At 43.9% G+C, this 21,382-nt stretch overlaps 1 pseudogene; it reads right to left on the bottom strand.

Annotated features, from left to right (window-relative positions):
- Positions 1-21,195: 21,195 nt before the first annotated feature.
- On the bottom strand, positions 21,196-21,314 carry LOC134946130 (5S ribosomal RNA; annotated as a pseudogene).
- Positions 21,315-21,382: the final 68 nt, after the last annotated feature.

The following is a 21,382-nucleotide window of genomic DNA, read 5'->3' as shown; positions in this document are numbered from 1 at the left end:
TTTCATCATTTCGGCCATGACTAGTGGCAGCAGCTTCAGCACGAGGTGGAAGTAGATCTTGATCTTTCCTTATTTTATCCTCAACATTTTTGTTCTCCATTTTTTAATGTGTGGAATTATATGCCAGTAATATATCAATAGCAATGGCCTACTGTACTGTACTATATATGTATACTGTTGGTCACCAAAATGCTGCACTGTAATACTATATATACTGCTCACAAAAATGCAGCACAGATATGGAATGCCTACTTGCAGTGACACAGAGCTGCAAGATACAGCAATGGCCTACTGTACACAACTATATACTGTTGGGTCACCAAAATGCTGCACTGTAATACTATATATACTGCTCACAAAAATGCAGCACAGATATGGAATGGTTACTTGCAGTGACACAGAGCTGCAAGATACAGCAATGGCCTACTGTACACAATTATATACTGTTGGGTCACCAAAATGCTGCACTGTAATACTATATATACTGCTCACAAAAATGCAGTACAGATATGGAATGGATACTTGCAGTGACACAGAGCTGCAAGATACAGCAATAGCCTATTGTACACAACTATATACTGTTGGGTCACCAAAATGCTGCACTGTAATACTATATATACTGCTCACAAAAATGCAGCACATATATGGAATGGATACTTGCAGTGACACAGCTGCAAGATACAGCAATGACCTACTGTACTGTACAACTATAAGTATAATTATATACTAGTGGTCCCCGTCCCCACTATAAAGCACACTGAGCACAGATATTTGCAACACACTGAGCACAGATATTGAGCGTTTTCAGGCAGAGAACGTAGATATTTTCAGCACACTGACCACAGATATTTGCAGAACACTGAGCACAGATATTTGCAGCACACTGAGCACAGATTGCGGAGCTTTTCAGGGAGAGAACGCAGCTACGACCTCTCCGTTCAATCTCCAATGCACGAGTGAAAATGGCGGTGACGCACGGCTCTTTATATAGAATACGAATCTCGCGAGAATCCGACAGTGGGATGATGACGTTCGGGCGCATTCGGGTTAACCGAGCAAGGCGGGAAGATCCGAGGCTGCCTCGGAACCGTGTAAAATGGGTGAAGTTCGGGGGAGTTCGGATCTTGGAGAACCGAACCCGCTCATCTCTAGTTAAAACCACACACTGCACCACATATGTTGTGCAGTAAATATAGGATCAATATTACATATTTACAGGTACTATGACCTTGATTGATATTTCCTGTGCTGTCACAATGTGTGTTGTGCCAAATAAATGAATACCACCTAAGATGTGTTATGTTCTTATTAACATACAGTAAATTCTGAATTCTATGCATATGGTATTCTGTACCGTAAATCTAATCAATAACTTGGTTCCTAAATGAGCTGAGCGGGCTCATCACATGTAGGTTAGCTCTCTAGAAATATAAATATTATAACACAATTGGCTAGTGTGTCCCCCACACAATCCACCCACTCACTGAGCATCTGCTAACCGCAATATTTATATTCCATGAATATTAGGGTAAATAAATTGCTTCCCTATATTTCCTCTAATAATAATCTCAATGCGGATATATAGCAGTCCAATCTTCCAAATTATGAATTGTTATAGGTATATATTGGTCAACATTCTCAGTATCTGCTGTCAGTGTTGCCTACACAGTTCCACTCATCTTATTTTAAGCACTTTGTGTGTATTTGGCCATCTCCACCTATCTCCACAGCTTTATTAGGGATATAATACACTGTTGTGCAAATTCTTAATCCCAAACTGAGTGGTTTTAAACATTTTGTGGAATATATTTAATATTTATCCTATGTAAACCTGGTGTGTTGACAGTGTGGGGGAAACACTGCACTATAATTATAGTGTGGGTATGTTACTGCAGCTAACTGAGGTGACTTAAAATTTCGGTATAGTATGGTCTGCAGATGCCGGCCATGTAATCCTCATGTATTACTAGGGCCTGGCAGGTAAGAGTTCACAATATCAGACGTTCAGACTGAAATATGAGCTGAATATCTGGTTTAATCTTGCAACAATGTTACACTCCTAAAGTGAACAAATTATGGTTCACCATATAATGTCTGTGACCGCATGTATGACTCCACATTGCTGTGCGCTCAGATTGACACATAAACTATGTGTATTTCAATCTCATTCAACATTATTGCAATCTTCCAATAAACTGCTTATAATTCACAATATATTGTGTATGACTGTATATTTGGAATCATAGTGTCAGGTGTTTCAGACTGATACATGAACTAAGTATCCAATATTATCCATATACACTGCTGCAATTAGTAGGTGTACTGTAGGTGATTCAGCTGCAATCCGCTACATATTATGTGGAGCTGCATTTATTATGCTATCAGTCTATATTATTAGTATGCTCAATTTTACTGGTCTATAATTGCCAGTAATCAGATCTGAACTCCTGGTATTCACCCTGCGCTGTGGAGGCCCTATCGGAGTCCCTGATTAGCTAGAGTCCGTACAACAAAAATCACATTCTGATCTAACACATAATTTTCATGCACATTTTGTTAAACATATTGATGCAGTGTGAACCCCCAATGCGCGTGCAATGCATGGTGTGCCAGGCTGCGGCTTTTCACAGCCAGTGATTGCTACATTCATTCCATCAGGGACTAATGGAGCGATCACCTGCTGCAAACAGTCACAGCCCGACATGCTATCCAGCAAGCCGTGTTGCAGCATGCTGCATCACAGCAAAGATGAGCATGGCTACATCTGTATGTACCCTTACCCACCACCCCACCAGCGTTTTGTGTCCACACCACAGCCCCCACTGCAGATGGCACTTTGCAGTGAATTTCTGATCTCTAGCACTCTGGCAGATCAGAATAGTGTGTTATATGTAAAGAGCAATGGGGAGAGGCCAATCCACCTTTATAGTACTAACTAAGAAGGAAACACTAGTTTGCAGGAATCTATGACTCTCTTTGTTCTAGGGAATAGGATTGCCACCTAGCAACAGCTGGTGGGTTAGGTGCAAGCCTCCCTGACGATTCGCTGGAAAGGTATAGTGAAAGAAAACTTTCACTTACCTTTCCACAGCCTGGGGAGAGCAGGGTCAGAGCCGCGGGTAGCGGCCGCTGAGGGATCCGTGCCGCCAGGCACGCGCGCGCACGCTGGGCACGCGCGCGCACCCTATAAGGCGCTAGGCCCCGCCCCCAGAGATAAGATTTTACAGAAGCTTACAGATAGCAATCCCAACTAGAACAAGAGAGTACATTTTTTAAGGGGTAAGATCACCCTAGCTCCTGTAACCTAGTAACAAAGGACACGGGAGACCATATATATGCAGAAACTAAATGTGTTTACTAGAAACCCTTCAACAGTAATACAGGTGATAAGAAAAAACAACTGGCGATGGCCAAGAAAAAACTGTTATGCTGTTGTGAAATTAGCATATAAGCAAAACTCCTGCAACTTGCAGAGCTTATTAAAGATATTTGTAAGGCTATTTTTGTTCTTTAGGTTGCTGCACCTGCGGCTGCTTCTTCGGACCTTTTGGAGCGCCTGAAATTCAAAGAGATAAACAGGCATAATTAATGACTGTTGTTAGAGATTACAACCAACAGACCTAGCAAGGTATAGGGTGGGTAGGATGGGAGCTGTTGCTAGGTGGCAATCCTATTCCCTAGAACAAAGAGAGTTTGCAGGTCATAGATTCCTGCAAACTAGTATTTGTTCGTCAGGAGGCTTGCCACCTAGCAACAGCTGGTGGGTAGACTACCACATACCTGGTGGTTGCTCTAAGGAATTCTATCCTTTGAGTATTGGAAGGCCTCCAATAATGTTTCACGAAGGTACGAGTGGACGACCAACGTGCGGCCTGCATTATGGATTGTAAGGTTAAGCCTCTAGCCGCTGCCGATGTGACGGTGGCTACGCGGATGGAGTGTCCCTTGAAAATGGAGGTATCTATTCCTGAGCTTTGCATGGCAGAAACTATCCATCCCCTGATTGTAGAGGGTCTGGCCGGACGAAAAAGCTTTCGGCATGTGATTAAAAGGTTAGAAATGTTATCTCTCCATGGAGCTGTTGTTGTGAGGTAAGTGGATAAGCACTCAACTATGCTAAGATCCGTGTCTGACTGGTCACTGACTAGGTCAAACTCAACCAAAGGGTTTTGAATGGAACTAATCTTTGTGTGACCTTTAAGGACGTTATGGAACCCCATTGGAGTGGTTGTCATCCAGGGTTCAGATGTGTCTATTAAGGAAAGTTCGGCTCCTCTGGCTGCGAAAACTAGTGCTAGTAGAGATGCCAGTTTTCTTGAAAGATTGGAGATGTCGGAATTTGAAGGTATTGTGGCTAAATAATTTAAGAAAGGATTAATGTACCACGTGGAAGAATATCGCGGACATGGAGGCCTAGACAAGAAGATACCTTTGAGTAATCTAAGGTACATTTTGTTTTCTGTAAGCCCTGGAATGAGAAGAGAGAAGAGCTAGGGCTGAGCTATATGACCGTATGGTGGCATATGCCAGGCCTGACTCAAACTTAACGGCTAGGAAGTCTATCGCTAAGTTAGGTTCGGAAAGAGAAGCCGAAGGAAGATTTTGAGAAGCTTGCCAAGACATAAACTCATTTATGATGGACTGATACCTGGATTTTGTTCTGGGTCTAAGGGAAGAATTTATCAAGGTTACTGAGGCCATCGAGAGATTAGTGGTGGTCAGCAATCAAGTAATGTCGCTATCCACATGCATTGTGGAAGTTCCTGAAGGAGGTCAGGAGTCCCTTGGAAACAATCCTTGGACATGCCTAGGGGAAGCTTGGGTCCCTTGCGAAGAGGGTTGATTAAGTGGAACCAAACTCGGGAAGGCCAAACGGGATAAACCAAGACGAGTTGAGGTACTCTGTCTGTCTTGATCTTGTTAAGTATTTTCAGTAGCATAGCTGGGGGAGGGAAAGCTTATGGGAGAACTAGATCTGTCCACGAAAAGGACATTGCGTCCGAGTGGAGATCCCCTTGAGTCCAGATTTTGGACACGGAGTTTGGGACCTATGTGTTTGAAGGAGTTGAAAACAGGTCTACTTGCGGTTGACCAAAGGTTTTCACGATACTGGTGAAAATTTCCGGTCTCAGAGTCGTCCGATCCAGTGTTAGTTTCTTCCTGGATAAGGAATCAGCTAACTTGTTTAGCTCTCCTGGGACGTATGTTGCAGAGAGGAGTATGGACCTTTCAACCGCCCAGTTCCAGATGTCTATAGCTTCTTGACAGAGTGTCAGGGATCGAGTACCCCCCATTCTGTTGAGGTAGGACACTGCAGTCCTGTTGTCTAGACATAGGAGAACTGAGTTGTTCTGGAAGGTTGGGGGAATTAGAAAGGAAAGTGCTAACTTCGCCGCCCTCAATTCTAATATATTGATGTGCGCCATCGATTCTTGAGTGGACCATCTTCCCCTTACCGCTCGGTCTCTTGTAAATGCTCCCCAACCCGAGAGGGATGCATCTGATGTGATGACAATGTCTGAAGGAGGCGGTAGGAGAGGTCTGGGAGATGGCAGCCGAAGGTCCCTCCAACAGCGAATCTCTTTGAGAACTAAGGGTGTCAAGAGGATTTTGTCTGACCAAGTCCATCCCCGACGAAGGAGAGCTGAAAGAAGAACCTGAGAGTGTCTGCAAACAAGGGGAGCGTGGAGAAATCCAGGATCTAAAGACCTCATTTTCCCTATGACTCTGGCCAAGTCCCTTAGTGAGAAACGGTGTTTCAGGGTTCGAGTTATGAAGTCTTGAATGTCTCTCCACTTGTCTGAGGGAACTGCTATCGAGAAAGAAGGGGTATCTAGTAAGAAACCCAGAAAAACAATTGACTGGGTGGGTGTTAACATGGATTTGTCGTAATTTGTAGTAAACCCTAGGTTCTGGAGGAGAGAAAGAATTAGTTCTTTGTGAAGCAGAAGGGTTTTTTGGTCTGCGTGGACTACTAACAAGTCGTCTAGGTAAATTTTACAACGTATCGCTTTCTGGCGAAGGTGAGAGGTTACTGCTTTCATAAGACGAGTGAATGTGTAGGGAGCGTTGGAAAGGCCGAAGACCATGACGGTCCACTGATAGAGAACGTCTTTCCACAGGAACCTTAGAAGTCTTCTGTGGTTTGGGGGCATTTGAATTGTGTGAAAGGCCTCCTTGAGGTTTATTTTGATACAGAAATTGTTCTTTGTTAGTAGGAAAGGTATGTCGGCTAAGCTCTCCATACGGAAAGAGCGAGGTTCTATGTGTCAGTTGAGAGATTTGACATTTAAGACTGGTCTGTATGAACCGTCCTGTTTTCTGACGGGAAAAAGGTGAATGACCCAGCCTCTTGTGGAAGTGTCTGCCAACTCTATCTTGCCTAGCTGTAGGGCAAGGGATAGGACTCCATCTAATAACGGACTGGCATTTTTTGAACAGGGGAAAATTTGTCGTGGAAAATGTAAAAGGGGAAGGGATAAACCTTTTTTCACGATTTTTAGCAACCACCTGTCTGTGGTAATCTGCCTCCAGGAGGCTATTGCCTGGGAAAGACAAGGAGGAGGTTGCGAAGTAATGGGACTTACCGTATCCTCTGTCTTTCCTGGGGGCGTATGTGCCGCTGGACCCTGTGCCTCTTGCGGTCCGTGTTTGGGAACGGCCACCTCTGTGAGCTCTGGGAGCACCTCTGTAGTCTCGGGTCAAGCTGCTGGCTCTCGCAGGATGACCCTCCTGATGAAAGGGCCGCCTGGAAGGCTGAGGTCCTTCAAGGTCTGCGAAGGATTTGCGAGCTTTATAGCAGACCTTCACTTCGTCTATGAAATTGGGTCCGAAAAGGTCAGAATCTATCAGATTGGGGATATCTACCGGTCTGGGTGCTAGGTTAGTTAGCCCTGCATTAGCTAGCCAGCGAGTTCTACGTGAGTTTGATATGAAATTAAATGTCTGAACAATTATTAAGGTAGCCCTACTAATAGCCTTTATGAGTGCCATTTTGGAAGCTACCAGGGAATCTAGGGAGCCCCCTGAGACGCCTTCTTTTTCTGCTTTGTCAAGGACAAATAATAAAGGACCGGCGGCGTCTGAAACCTTAAATTGAATTTTTCTCAGCAATTTATCCATAGTGTCACTCTGGACTTTTTCCCCCACGAGTGAAGTTAAAGCCGGATCGATATCTGGGGCAAATAGGGAATATCTGGGATACCAGTGTGGTTACGGAGAACCATATCATCCTCCTTAACGAGTGCCGTTCTAAAGGCTAACTGGGCGAAATTGTATACTTGAGAGCACTCGCTCAGAGCCCAGTGGGCTGAATATATTTTAGAAGGTGGCATTCTACCCGCTAAGGCTACACGGGCCATCTACAAGTCGCTATATTCGCCTCTGCGAGAGGATGCGCTAGTCCTGGTTACTTCTTCTGACTCCCAATCTACTGGAGGGTAACCAGTTTCCCTAAATGCGTGGGAAAGGGGGGTTGTATGACTATGACTAGTCCCCTTGTGAGCACGGTCCTGCGCAGGTTGCCGATCCGTAACAAGGAATGTATGTCGGCTGTGGGCAGGAGAGGGGGGTCTGCTATGGCCCTTAGAGGTATTCCAAGCACTGGCAATACCTGGGAAAGAGATGTTTTTACCTGAACAGGCATCTCTAGAAGAAACATGGTCAGTGTGTTTCTTTTTACTTGTGCACTTTCTCACCACTCTGTGAGAATATGCAGGAGGAGAAGGAGTCTCAGCATTCTGACTGACTTCTCCCTCCTCAGAGCTGTCCCTGTTGTCATCCGACCTGACAGGGTTAATAACTTTTCTTCTTTTATATATAATATCCTCATCTGAGGAAGTTGATGTGTCGGCAGCTTTGTCTAGGCTCTTCCTAGAAGGCTGCCTGCCTCTCTTGCTGCGCTGTGGGGACACAATAAGAGTGTCTGTGGCTGATACAGACACTGTGTCCTTAATTGTCAGCGCTGAGGTAAAATCTAATATCTGGGGGCAGGGCCTAGCGCCTTATAGGGTGCGCGCGCACGTGCCCAGCGTGCGCGCGCGTACCCGGTGGTGCGCGCACGCTCCCGTGACGCGCGCAGTGCACGCGAACGGGTCCCTCAGCGGCCGCTACCCGTGGCTCTGACCCCGCTCTCCCCAGGCTGCGGAAAGGTAAGTGATAGTTTTCTTTCACTATACCTTTCCAGCGAATCCTCAGGGAGGCTTGCACCTAACCCACCAGCTGTTGCTAGGTGGCAAGTCTCTCAACGAACAAAAATATAGCGTTAGGGTATTATGGTTACTCTAGAGGTTTGGTTAGGGTATTAGGGTTAGTTTTGGGGTTTTGGTTAGGAATAGGGTATTAGGGTTGTTTAGAGTTTAGCGGATTGGGTTTGGGGTTAGGGTGTTGAGATTATGGCTAGGGTGAGGTCTGGGGTTAGGTATGAGTTAGGGTCAGTATTAGAGTAGGGGTGATATCCGTCCTGGATTTACAGATCTAAATATCTTTGTGTAAATTCAGGCCCAGGCCCAGAGTATTCAGTTTTCAGCTGCTGTGTAAGGTGGAATTGTAGTCTCCTTTAAACACTCATCTATACCCCAGGGACGTGCGGTGAGCTAAATGGCTCAGAAGACACTGGCTAGCACCAGAGCCAGATTTACATGCAATATATGAGCCAAAGAGTACATCTGGGCATTACACACAGGTGCAGTAGTATAAACTCCTGGAAATTTGGTTAGTTTTAATCAGAGATGAGTGTAAAAGTTAGGCAGGTGAGGCACTGCCTCACCTGCCATAGACTTTTTACTCCAGAGTTTTGGCTATATAAATTATTAGAATAATGCAAATAACATATTTCAAATATATTCTTTGTATTTTTCAGATAATTTATACAGCCAAAACTCTGGCACACTCTGCCTCACCTGCCTCACCCCACCGCACGTTACTGCTATACACCTAGATCCTGTCCAGTACAAGAAACTCTAGGTTCTGAACCACTAATCGTGAGAATGCAGCCTATCGACTTATAATGACTAGTGACAATTTTGTTAAGCGATGTTCTTTGATAAGATGAGAAATGTTTGAAGATACAAAATGGTTTCATCCACTGTATGTGGGCAGTTGGTTTACTTTAAATGTGATATACAGGTCTGTTTCAAATCTACTTCCAAAAGACCTAGGGCCTGATTCAAATTTGTATGCAATGCCGATGTTGATGCAACTGAGCAATTATTGGACGTCTGTGCTCCTGCCGTGATCACAATATTTATGTACCAAGGTACTTTTGTGATGCCACTCGCAAACAGGAATGAAAATATAGTGCTATGGATTGTTGAAGGAGGGGGCCCCAAACCGGTACCTTGCTTAAGGCCCCATGAGGTATAAATCAGGCTCAGGTAAGTACTGTACAGTATAGGTAAGTATTAGGCAAGATACAGGTATTTTGCAGACTTGTTACCTGTTTGCAGATGTGTACATTACATTTCTTTATACACAGGGCAGCTGGCACAAATTTCCATGCTGGTCCTTTAACAGGAAGAGATGCTGAGTTCTGCTTAGAGTGGCATTTGGCACTGATTTTCCCCACTGTGTTGCAATTAAAACACATGCAGGCATCACCAAAAACTGTTTTAACCGCTACCCACCCAAAGGCGCAGCCATGTCTGGTTTAGTTGATGGGGCAAACATGAAGGACTATACAGGATGCTTCTCCTTCCAGGATGACTGCCTAAACATCTCCGGTTTATTTGCTGCCACAGCCCAGTTTGTGATGTATTTGTCGGCCAAGTTGGCAGCCTCCTTCGCTGATTCAGATCACAAACCGCAACTCATTCTTTCGCATCTACTGGGCACAGTGAGAGAAGCTGCTCGTGTAAAATTTGCGTATTCTGCTGGTTTCCCCCCGTCAACCCACTGATGGAACAGACTCTGAATTTCTGTTGGTAAGATTCCAGAATGAGGTTAAATCACTTTAGCAGTATTTAGCAGAATTTGCCATCCAGTTCTTGGGGAAGGTCGGCAAGTGCCTACGATTTCTCTTTCAGTCCAGGGGTAAAATAGCTTCCCCACTAGCTAGGTTCTAGCGCAAATTGTTGGCAAATCATTTAAAATCCCCCCAGGAATGCATCAATGCCTCTGTACTTCTCCAACACAGGGAATTGGTTGTGTCTGGGTTTTTTCCTACCTGGACATTCTGGCCATTGAGCTTGGATAGCTGCAGCTCGAATATGCACTTAGCCTGTTGTTCTACAGCCTCTTGGTTGGCCCTATGCTCGGCAGCTGCAGCTTCCCTCTCAGCAGTTGCTTGGTAGTGCTGCACCAGCTTCATGACTGTTGCTGGGTCCACTTCCTTCAAATGCCTTATAGCAGTATTGAAGGTAACTCTCCTATGTAGACTCACTGGACACAGCAGATGTATCTGACCCCCACTGGGAATCCATTGTAATGTCCAGTACAGGCTGAGCCTTGGCAGCAGGGTGGTCTGCGGTCTGGCTTTCTTCAGCAGCTAGAGTCTTTATGAGTGCCCAGAGTTGGTCTTTGCTCTGGCCAGCCCAGGTAATGTTTCTTTACACACACATTGCCCCAAGGTAATCCATGCTCCTCTACTGGTGCTCAGTGGTCATTCTGGACCTCACACTTTAAGCAAAATAATAAGATAGTAAAGAAAAACAAGAGAGGGGAACATAAATCAACTGTGCATAGTATGCCTTTTTAAAATTTCCTCATCTTGAGAGCACTCTCTTGCACATTTGGGTGCTTAACCTCTTATGATAAAAACAAAAATATAAAGATCACACCAACTGCTGCCAGTTTGTCACAGCATCGCACTCCAGCCTGCATTCAGATATGCTTACCTGATGCAGGCGGGGCTCATGGCATGGGTGTTATTCAATTAGTCACCATAAAGATTACTGAATAGCGCTCTTGGCTTTGCTAGACATTTAAATCACACTTACAAAAGCAACAGTTATTACATACAGTACATGTAGCATCGGCCTTGGTATCTGAATTCTTAGAGCACAGAGATAAGATTTATTGGGAAATATCTCCAGGGTTAAGTAACAAGAAGCACAATTATGATATGCACAGATTGACTTCAGAAAATAAATGGAATAAAGTCAGAAATCCTAAATAATCTTACTGTGATGTTTCATTTAAATCTAAGTGAGGGAGACAACAGAAAAGCAGAAGAAGGGATCACTCCTAGCATGACACTACTCCCTTGAAGAGTGACCATCAACAGTGTGTGCTTCTAAGCCATACAGTTCCACAACTCCTCCTTCCACAGAAGACCCCACCATCTAGGCTGAGAAAAGACTGTCCCTTTTGTCTCACAAAACTCTGTACAGGTGCAAATTAGGCTGCCTCTGGGACCACTAAACTCATAAATCTCTCTTGCTTAAGGGACATGGTTGGATAATGATACCTATTGTTAGGACATGGGATCCCCTGACCTTGCTAGGGATTATAGAAGGAAGCTGATACTTGGCTCACCTGTTTGCCTGTGTCCAGGGCCAGAACAGGGGCTCATGTGCTATGAAAAGCAAACACTGTCCCAGGACTTATAATATTCAAAATATTCTATTTCTCATCTCAACAAGGCTTAAACATTACAGACAAAACAGACTAGCAACTAACAAAAACAGACATTCATGATAAATACATTTTAGGAAAAGGAAATAATAATTCACATCACAGATACGACCAGATTATAACTCATAAGACAATGCACACGGTGTACCTAGAGCACCCAGAATGCATCCAGTCATGACAAGTAACATTGAGGAATCACTGTAGCCCATGCCAACACCCCAGACCCCTTTATGAAGTACATTCTAGAAATGTTTGTTAGAATCTGATTGGTAGCTATGGGTAACTTCTTAACTTTACACTTTTTAAAAGGCTTAATACATTTCACCCAAAGGGAGAAAGTGATTGGAATAGACAGGGGTCTAAGCCTTGAAGAGAGGTAAAGTGCGCAAAGATTAAGTACCAGTCAATCGACTCCTAACTGCAATGCTACAGGCTGTGTTTAAAACTGAACATTTTGAGCTAATTGGCTGGTACTACTCACTCTCTCCAAGGCTTAGTAAATAAACCCCACAGAGAGAATGGAGAAGGAAAGAAAAAGGCAGTTGTGGTGTTACCCAATAGAAGAAGCCTTCTTTCCTCAATTCCCCCTGACCCTGCACCTCTTGCATCGCATGTATCTCCTGATGCTTACATAGAATGGATCAAGGATTACAAACACGGAAGCCCTATCATTGCAAAGGACAGCTCTCCTCAGGACAGCTTTCCATTGGAAAAATGTTCTTGCATACAGCATTAATAAGCACCAATATTCATGCAATGATAGGTGTGATGCATTACATTCAAAATGTGACACGTAATGCACCACACCTCTTGTAACAAGAAAAAGTGGAGAAAATGTCTATCTCATCCATATCACCTTCTAGCTGTCATTTATTTAGAACAGTCTATAAAATAACAGAGGTCAATTAGTTTCTATGTGGAGGGCCATTTCTAGACAATTTGGCTTCCAATGTGAACAGTAAAGACAATGTGCATCCCCTGACATTTAAAAAATGAAACATTTGTATAAAAAGGGGTTGTGTCCTCATTGAAAAAGTGTGGACTGACTGCAAGGGGCATGGCCTTGCAGGAAAAGGCTATCTTATACCCCAATTTTGCACCCTGCACTTCCAGACATTGGCCACCACAGAAAAAAATTCTGATTGATGCCCCTTACATTAATTTTAATTTTTTCTCCTTATAGTAATGCCCCTTACACATTATTCCACACAACTCAATGCCCTTACACGTTATGCACAAATCATAATGCCCTATACACAATATGTCACACACTGTAATGCACCTTACACATTATGCCACACACCACAATAACCCTTTACACATTATGCCACACACCATAATGCCCCTTACACATTAGCTACTCACAGTAATTGCCTTTACACAAAATGCCACACATCGTAATGCCCATTACACATTATGCCTCACACCATAATGTCTCATACACAATATGCCACACACCATTATGCCCATTATACATTATACCTCACATCATAATGCTCCATACACAATATACACAACACTCTAATGCTGTTGACACCATATTATACCCCCAATAAATTATGCCACCCAGTAAAGCTACCTACTTTTAAATTACCTGCTCATTGTCAGGGATTTCATGCCACCCACAATTTGGTGCCCGCAGTCACCTGGATTCACTGCAGCATCTTCTCCCAGCGGGTCATTGGTCCCGGCACCTGCTACTAGATGTTCTACTGGACCTCTAGCATCTGTCTCCTCTGAGGTGGTGCCCATATTGGAAGCAATATTTTCAGCAGTATTGCATGCATGGAGTTCTTCTGCATAGACCCTGGTCGCAGGTGCTCCATGCGATTGCACGGGTCGCCCAGCCATAGAAATGACCCTGGCCATTGCTAACTTCTCTGATTTTTCCCTTTTAAGGTTTGATACATCTACCCCAGAGGGAGAGATAGTTGGACAGAGAGAGAGAAAGAGAGAGAGAGAGAGAGAGAGAGAGAGAGCGGTTAGGGAGACAGAAAGAGGGAGATGAGGAACTGGTAGAGAGAATGGAAAAAAGTTAGAGGAGACAGAGATAAGGAAGGAATAGGAAAAATGAAGATGGAAAAGGGAAAACAATAATCAAGGAGATGAAAAGACAGAAGAGATGGTAGGAGAGCATCTGAGTCTGCAGTGCCAACCACATAGTCAGGGGGGAAATCATTAGCACATATAAACAGACATGTACTGATATATGTAATATATGTGCTAGCTGGTTCTCCCGGGGATCTGGAGTGTTCCGTGTGTATTAGGCTCTGTGTCACAACCGGGATTCAGCATAAGGCTTCATACTCCTTCTAAGCCCACCACAAGACAACTGTGAAACTAGCCAATTGGAGTCTGGGGGCATGCTTAGAAGGAGTGTATGAAGCCTTATGCCGAGTCCCGGTTGCTGTACAGCACCTAATACACAGCCAATCGCCAGGGGAGCCAGCCAGCACATACTGTATATTACAAACATCAGAACATGTATGTTTATATGGACTAAGCGAGAGCGAGGGAAGGGAGAGTGGATGAGAAGAAGACAGAGGGAATGGAAATAAGAAATAGAAATGAGATGACCTGCTGACTAAGATGACAGCTGTTACTGTACTTTTTACATCAGAAATTAGGATAAAAATTAGATGACATCACAATTTACTGTATTTAGGTATTATACAATTACAGCTTCCCAGGTGCAGTATTTATAACTATGGATGGAGAAAATGTCGCATAATAACTTATTGTAGTACTCAGGTAGTTCCATAATATTATGCACAGATACTCCAAACCAGTTATAGCTGGAGTTGATCTACTGTACATCGTTTCACTGGGAAAGCCTTTTTCATTTCTTATTTTACAATAGGGCATTTTCTCCCATCCAATCTACTAGTATTTAGTGTACAGTACATATACACCTTGGCTAAAGGATGACTTGTGAGGGATGGATATATAATATGTGCAGCAAACACAAGATATATGGGGTAATTCAGACCTGATCGTATATATGCTAAATTTAGCACATCTACGATCAGTTTCTCTGACATGCGGCGGGGACAAGCAGCACAGGGCTAGACCGCCCTCCATGTCAGGCCCTACCCCCCCCCCCCCCCCCACGTACAAGTAGCTCCCTGCCAGCGCAGATCCTATGCGCTGGCAGGGGGCTAAGCGCCGCGTCCCGGGTCGCAGTGGCTGCATGTGACCTCACACAGCCGTCGCAGCCCGCCGCCCCCCCAATGGTCCAGAAATGCCTCCGTTGTCAGGACCATGCCCTGCCAACAGCATTATAATGCTGTTGGCATACCCCCTCCCACCCTGTGACCACCTCTGTCTGTCAATCAGGCAGAGGCGATCGCACCAGTGAGTTGCTTTCGCATCTCACTGGTTACACATGCGCAGTGTGCCTGCCGTGCGTGCACACTGCGCAAAGTAATTCAGACTGCGATCACTGCCACTACAGCGATGCAGTCTGAATTACCCCCATAAATTGTGGGTATAATATGACAAGCTAATATTTAAGGAAAGAGAAAGCACTTTTAATGAAACCAAGCTAATTGTCAGTGCATATTGTAGTGCTTTCTTATGTAAATAGAAACAGAGAATTTGACAGCAAATAAGAACCACTTGGCCCATCTAGTCTGCCCCTTTTTTGCCATATTTTTCTCTCAACCTTATTTGATACTTATTTCTTTGTAAGGATATCCTTATGTCTATCCCATGCATGTTTAAATTACTCTTCTGTCTTAGCCTCTACCACCTCTGATGGGAGGCTATTCCACTTGTCTACTACCCTTTCTGTGAAGTATGTAATTTTTCCTCAAATTTCCACTGAACCTACCTCCCTCCAGTCTCAGTGCATGTCCTCGTATCCTATTGCTTCTCTTCATTTGAAGAATGTTAAAACCTTTGATATATTTGAAAGTTTCTATCATATCACCCATTTCCCTTCTCTGCTCTAAACTATACATATTGAGATTTTTTAGTCTTTCTGGGTATGTTATGTGATGTGGCCATGCACCATTTTAGTTGCCCTTCTTTGAACAGTCTCTAATGTATTAATACCCTTCTGAAGATATGGCCTCCAGAATTGAACACAGTATTCTAGATGAGGCCGTAACAATGACCTATTCAGTGGTATTATTACTTCTCTCTTTCTGCTGCTAATTCCTCTCCCAGCGCAGCCAAGCATCTAACTAGCCTTCATCATTGTTTTGTTACATTGCTTACCTGCCTTTAAATCACGTGAAATAAACACTCCTAGATCCCTTTCCTCCTCAGTAATTTCCAGTATAGTACCATTAACACTATATTTAGCCTTTACATTTTTGAGACCCAAGTGCATGATTTTGCATTTTTTGGCATTAAACTGTAATTGCCACACTTTTGGCCATTACTCAAACGTACCTTGATCCTCAATCATTTGTTTTACCCCTCCTGGTGTGCCTACTATGTTGCATACCTTTGTGTCATCTGCAAAAGGGCATACTTTCCCTTTAATGCCATTTGCAATGTCACCAATAAATATATTAAAAAGCACTGGTCCAAATACAGATCCCTGGGATACTCCACTGGTAACATTTCCCTCCTGTGAAAGCACTCCATTTACCACAACTCTCTGTTTTATATCCTGCCTCCAAGATCTTATCCATTCAATAATCTTAGTATCCAATCCCAAAATTTCGAGTTTATTTAGCAGCCTACTATATGGAACAGTGTCAAAAGCCTTACTAAAGTTTAGATAAGCTATATCCACGGCTCCACCTTTATCTATCTTTTTAGTCACACAGCCAAAAAAGTCAATAAGATTTGTTTGATTTGATCTCACCTCAGTGAATCCTTGCTGTTTTGGATCCTGTAAATTGCTGGATTTGAGATAATCTACAACTCTCTCTTTTAAGAATGTTTCCATTAATTTCCCTACAACTGATGTAAGACTTACTGGTCTGTAGTTGTTTGCATCTTCCTTGCTTCCAATTTTGTGCAGTGGGACTACGTTCACTCTTTTCCAGTCATCTGGAATTACTCCTGTAACTAATGACTGGTTGAATAATTCTGTTAATGGTGCAATCAGCATCTCTTATAACTCTTTTAGTATCCTTGGATGTATCCCATCTGGCCCCATAGATTTGTCCACTTTCAGCTTTGAGAGTTCTGTTAGGACCTTCTCCTCTGTAAATGTACTTGTTTCATTTTCCTGAATACCCCTGCAACTTAACTGTGGCCCCTTCCCCTCTCTTTCAGTAGTGAATATTGAGCAAATATAATTATTAAGATGATCTGCTATTACATTGTCTCCCTCAACAAGACTCCCAGATTCTGTCTTTAGTTTTATTATTCTGCCTTTTGTTTTTCTTCTTTGCTTATATAACTAAAAAAAGTTTTGTCTCCTTTACCCACTGACTGGGCCATTTTCTACTCAGCTTGTGCCTTTGCATATCTGAATACCTTCTTAGTCTCCTTCTGTCTAACAAGATACATCTCTTTGTCTTCTTTTTTTTTTTTTGTATCTGCTTATATCTCCTAAAAGCCATCTTTTTTTCTTTTACAATACTTGCTACTTTTTTTTTTCCTTGTGTTTTTCCTAACACTTTTGATACACAGGTCTGTTGCCTTTATTATTGCACTTTTTCATGTTTCCTACCTCTCCTGCATGGCTTCCAATTTCCTCCATCCTGTCAAAGAATTGCTTACACATTTTCCCATACCTACAAAATCAGCCTTCCTAAAATCTAACACCTTTGTATTTATATGAGATGAGTCAGTCTATGGGCCTAATTCAGACCTGATCGTAGATGTGCCAAATTTAGCACATCTACAATCAGTCATACAGACATGTGGGGGGACGCCGAGCACAGGGCTAATCCACTTTGCATGTCAGGCACGACCCCCCCCCCCCCCCGCACAAGTACAAAAGCATCGCACAGCGGCAATGATTTTGTACTTTAGGAGTAGGAGTAGATTAATTGCTTCTTTTTCGGTGGGGGTCCAAACCAACCCGTCATTTCAGTCACAGTCGTGTGGCAGACCCTGTCACTGAAATGATGGGTTGGTTAAAGTGTGCATGTCCTGTTTATACAACATAAGGGTGGGTGGGAGGGCCCAAGGACAATTCCATCTTGCACCTCTTTTTTCTTTCATTTTTATTTGCGTCATGTGCTGTTTGGGGAGTGTTTTTTGGAAGGGCCATCCTGCGTGACACTGCAGTGCCACTCCTAGATGGGCCCGGTGTTTGTGTCGGCCACTAGGGTCGCTTAGCTTACTCACACAGCTACCTCATTGCGCCTCTTTTTTTCTTCTTTGCGTCATGTGCTGTTTGGGGAGTGTTTTTTGGAAGGGCCATCCTGCGTGACACTGCAGTGCCACTCCTAGATGGGCCCGGTGTTTGTGTCGGCCACTAGGGTCGCTAAGCTTAGTCACACAGCTACCTCATTGCGCCTCTTTTTTTCTTTGCGTCATGTGCTGTTTGGGGAGGGTTTTTTGAAAGGGACATCCTGCGTGAGACACTGCAGTGCCACTCCTAGATGGGCCCGGTGTTTGTGTCGGCCACTAGGGTCGCTTATCTTACTCACACAGCTACCTCATTGCGCCTCTTTTTTTCTTTGCGTCATGTGCTGTTTGGGGAGGGTTTTTTGGAAGGGACATCCTGCGTGACACTGCAGTGCCACTCCTAGATGGGCCCGGTGTTTGTGTCGGCCACTAGGGTCGCTAAGCTTAGTCACACAGCTACCTCATTGCGCCTCTTTTTTTCTTTGCGTCATGTGCTGTTTGGGGAGGGTTTTTTGGAAGGGACATCCTGCGTGAGACACTGCAGTGCCACTCCTAGATGGGCCCGGTGTTTGTGTCGGCCACTAGGGTCGCTTATCTTACTCACACAGCTACCTCATTGCGCCTCTTTTTTTCTTTGCGTCAAGTGCTGTTTGGGGAGGGTTTTTTTGAAGGGACATCCTGCGTGACACTGCAGTGCCACTCCTAGATGGGCCCGGTGTTTGTGTCGGCCACTAGGGTCGCTTATCTTACTCACACAGCTACCTCATTGCGCCTCTTTTTTTCTTTGCGTCATGTGCTGTTTGGGGAGGGTTTTTTGGAAGGGCCATCCTGCGTGACACTGCAGTGCCACTCCTAGATGGGCCAGGTGTTTGTGTCGGCCACTAGGGTCGCTTATCTTACTCACACAGCTACCTCATTGCGCCTCTTTTTTTCTTTGCGTCATGTGCTGTTTGGGGAGGGTTTTTTGGAAGGGACATCCTGCGTGACACTGCAGTGCCACTCCTAGATGGGCCAGGTGTTTGTGTCGGCCACTAGGGTCGCTTAGCTTAGTCATCCAGCGACCTCGGTGCAAATTTTAGGACTAAAAATAATATTGTGAGGTGTGAGGTATTCAGAATAGACTGAAAATGAGTGGAAATTATGGTTTTTGAGGTTAATAATACTTTGGGATCAAAATGACCCCCAAATTCTATGATTTAAGCTGTTTTTTAGTGTTTTTTGAAAAAAACACCCGAATCCAAAACACACCCGAATCCGACAAAAAAAATTTGTTGAGGTTTTGCCAAAACGCGGTCGAACCCAAAACACGGCCGCGGAACCGAACCCAAAACCAAAACACAAAACCCGAAAAATTTCAAGTGCACATCTCTAGTAACAAAGATCTCTGAATTCTATTATTATGTGGGATTTATATCTGGTTACTGTTATCATTCAGAGTGCTGGGGGAAACCAAATGCCCTTTTTTTCTTGCCCATCTAGGAGTGGCACTGCAGTGTCATACAGGATGGCACTTAAAAAAAATTGCCCCAAACATCACATGATGCAGAGATAAATAAAAAAAAAAGAGGTGCAAGATGGAATTGTCCTTGGGCTCTCCCACCCACCCTTATGTTGTATAAACAGGACATGCACTCTTTAACAAACCCATCATTTCAGCCACAGGGTCTGCCACACGACTGTGACTGAAATGACTGGTTGGTTTGGGCCCCCACCAAAAAAGAAGCAATCAATCTCTCCTTGCACAAACTGGCTCTACAGAGGCAAGATGTCCACCTCCTCCTCATCGTCCGATTCATCACCCCTTTCACTGTGTACATCCACCTCCTTACAGAGTATTATTAATTCGTCCCCACTGGAATCCACCATCTCGGGTCCCTGTGTACTTTCTGGAGGCAATTGCTGGTGAATGTCTCCACGGAGGAATTGATTATAATAAATTTTGATGAACATCATCTTCTCCACATTTTCTGGAAGTAACCTCGTACACCGATTGCTGACAAGGTGACCGGCTGCACTAAACACTCTTTCGGAGTACACACTGGGGGAAGGGCAACTTAGGAAAAATAAAGCCAATTTGTGCAAGGGCCTCCAAATTGCCTCTTTTTCCTGCCAGTATACGTACGGACTGTCTGACGTGCCTACTTGGATGCGGTCACTCATATAATCCTCCACCATTCTTTAAATGGTGACAGAATCATATGCAGTGACAGTAGACAACAAGTCAGTAATCGTTGGCAGGTCCTTCAGTCCGGACCAGATGTTAGCACTCGCTCCAGACTGCCCTGCATCACCGCCAGCGGGTGGGCTTGGAATTCTTAGCCTTTTCCTCGCAGCCCCAGTTGCGGAAGAATGTAAAGGAGGAGCTGTTGACGGGTCACGTTCCGCTTGACTTGACTAGTGTCTCACCAGCAGGTCTTTGAACATGTGCAGACTTGTGTCTGCCGGAAAGAGAGATACAACATAGGCTTTAAACCTAGGATCGAGCACGGTGGCCAAAATGTAGTGCTCTGATTTCAACAGATTGACCACCCGTGAATCCTGGTTAAGTGAATTAAGCACTCCATCCACAAGTCCCACATGCCTAGCGGAATCGCTCTATTTTAGCTCCACCTTCAATCTCTCCAGCTTCTTCTGCAAAAGCCTGATGAGGGGAATGACCTGACTCAGAACCTTGCACATCGTTGAAATCATTCTCCACTGCGCTTGAGTCAGGTGCATTCCCCCTCCTTTGCCTATATCGTAGGGAGATGTATAGGCTTGTATATAGGGGGGTATACCGCACAGGAGAATATAAGGCTGGATATTTATAATTACCAAGATACAATAATAAAGTTGGAGAAGGCAAGCTTTTCCAGTAATAATTATATTTGGTGGTGCACCCTGAGTCAGTATAAAACGTTTAGCAACAAGGGAGAAAAGAAGACTCTTTTGTGGGTGCACTCTTAAATGATTCGTATTGAAAATGAGATTGTTAAAAATATTCAATTTTATTCATGTCACAAAATAAAACATAAAGTAGTTGGACATATATTAAAGAGAAGAACACACATAAAAAGTAATAAATCAAAAGTGCCAATAAATATTGGATGATTGTGAGCTGTCCGAGTTAGATCATGTTTACAATCAAACAATAGGTCCACAACTATGAATTCAAGATCTGCCTGCGACAAAGAGATATGTGATATAAACTATACAAGCCTTATAATTGCTTCAATTAGTAGTGAATGGACAATTCTAAGTACATCTGTTGAAGATTGATGTGTCAGATCACTAATTATCTGGGTGGAGAGGGTAGAGAGAGGAATGTGATACGAAAGGTGAATCTGCTGTCAGCGTTAGACATGAAGCACAAATGCCCAAAGATTTCTACTACACCGAGTATTCCTCAAAAGTCTCCTATTTGAGTACTGACCCAGCCCAACACTGATTAGCTTCCAAGATCGGTTGGGTACGGGCGTTTCCAGTGTGGTATGATAGTAGAAAAATGTATATGTGTACCGATAACCTTGTGCTCTAGAATCACTGATGAGAGTTCACGAAAAAAATTTTT

The sequence above is a fragment of the Pseudophryne corroboree genome, chromosome 7 (assembly GCF_028390025.1).
Source record: "Pseudophryne corroboree isolate aPseCor3 chromosome 7, aPseCor3.hap2, whole genome shotgun sequence".
Classification (NCBI taxonomy): Eukaryota; Metazoa; Chordata; class Amphibia; order Anura; family Myobatrachidae; genus Pseudophryne; species Pseudophryne corroboree.
Note: the sequence above shows the minus strand (reverse complement) of the source record. Positions and strands in the feature narration are given on the sequence as shown.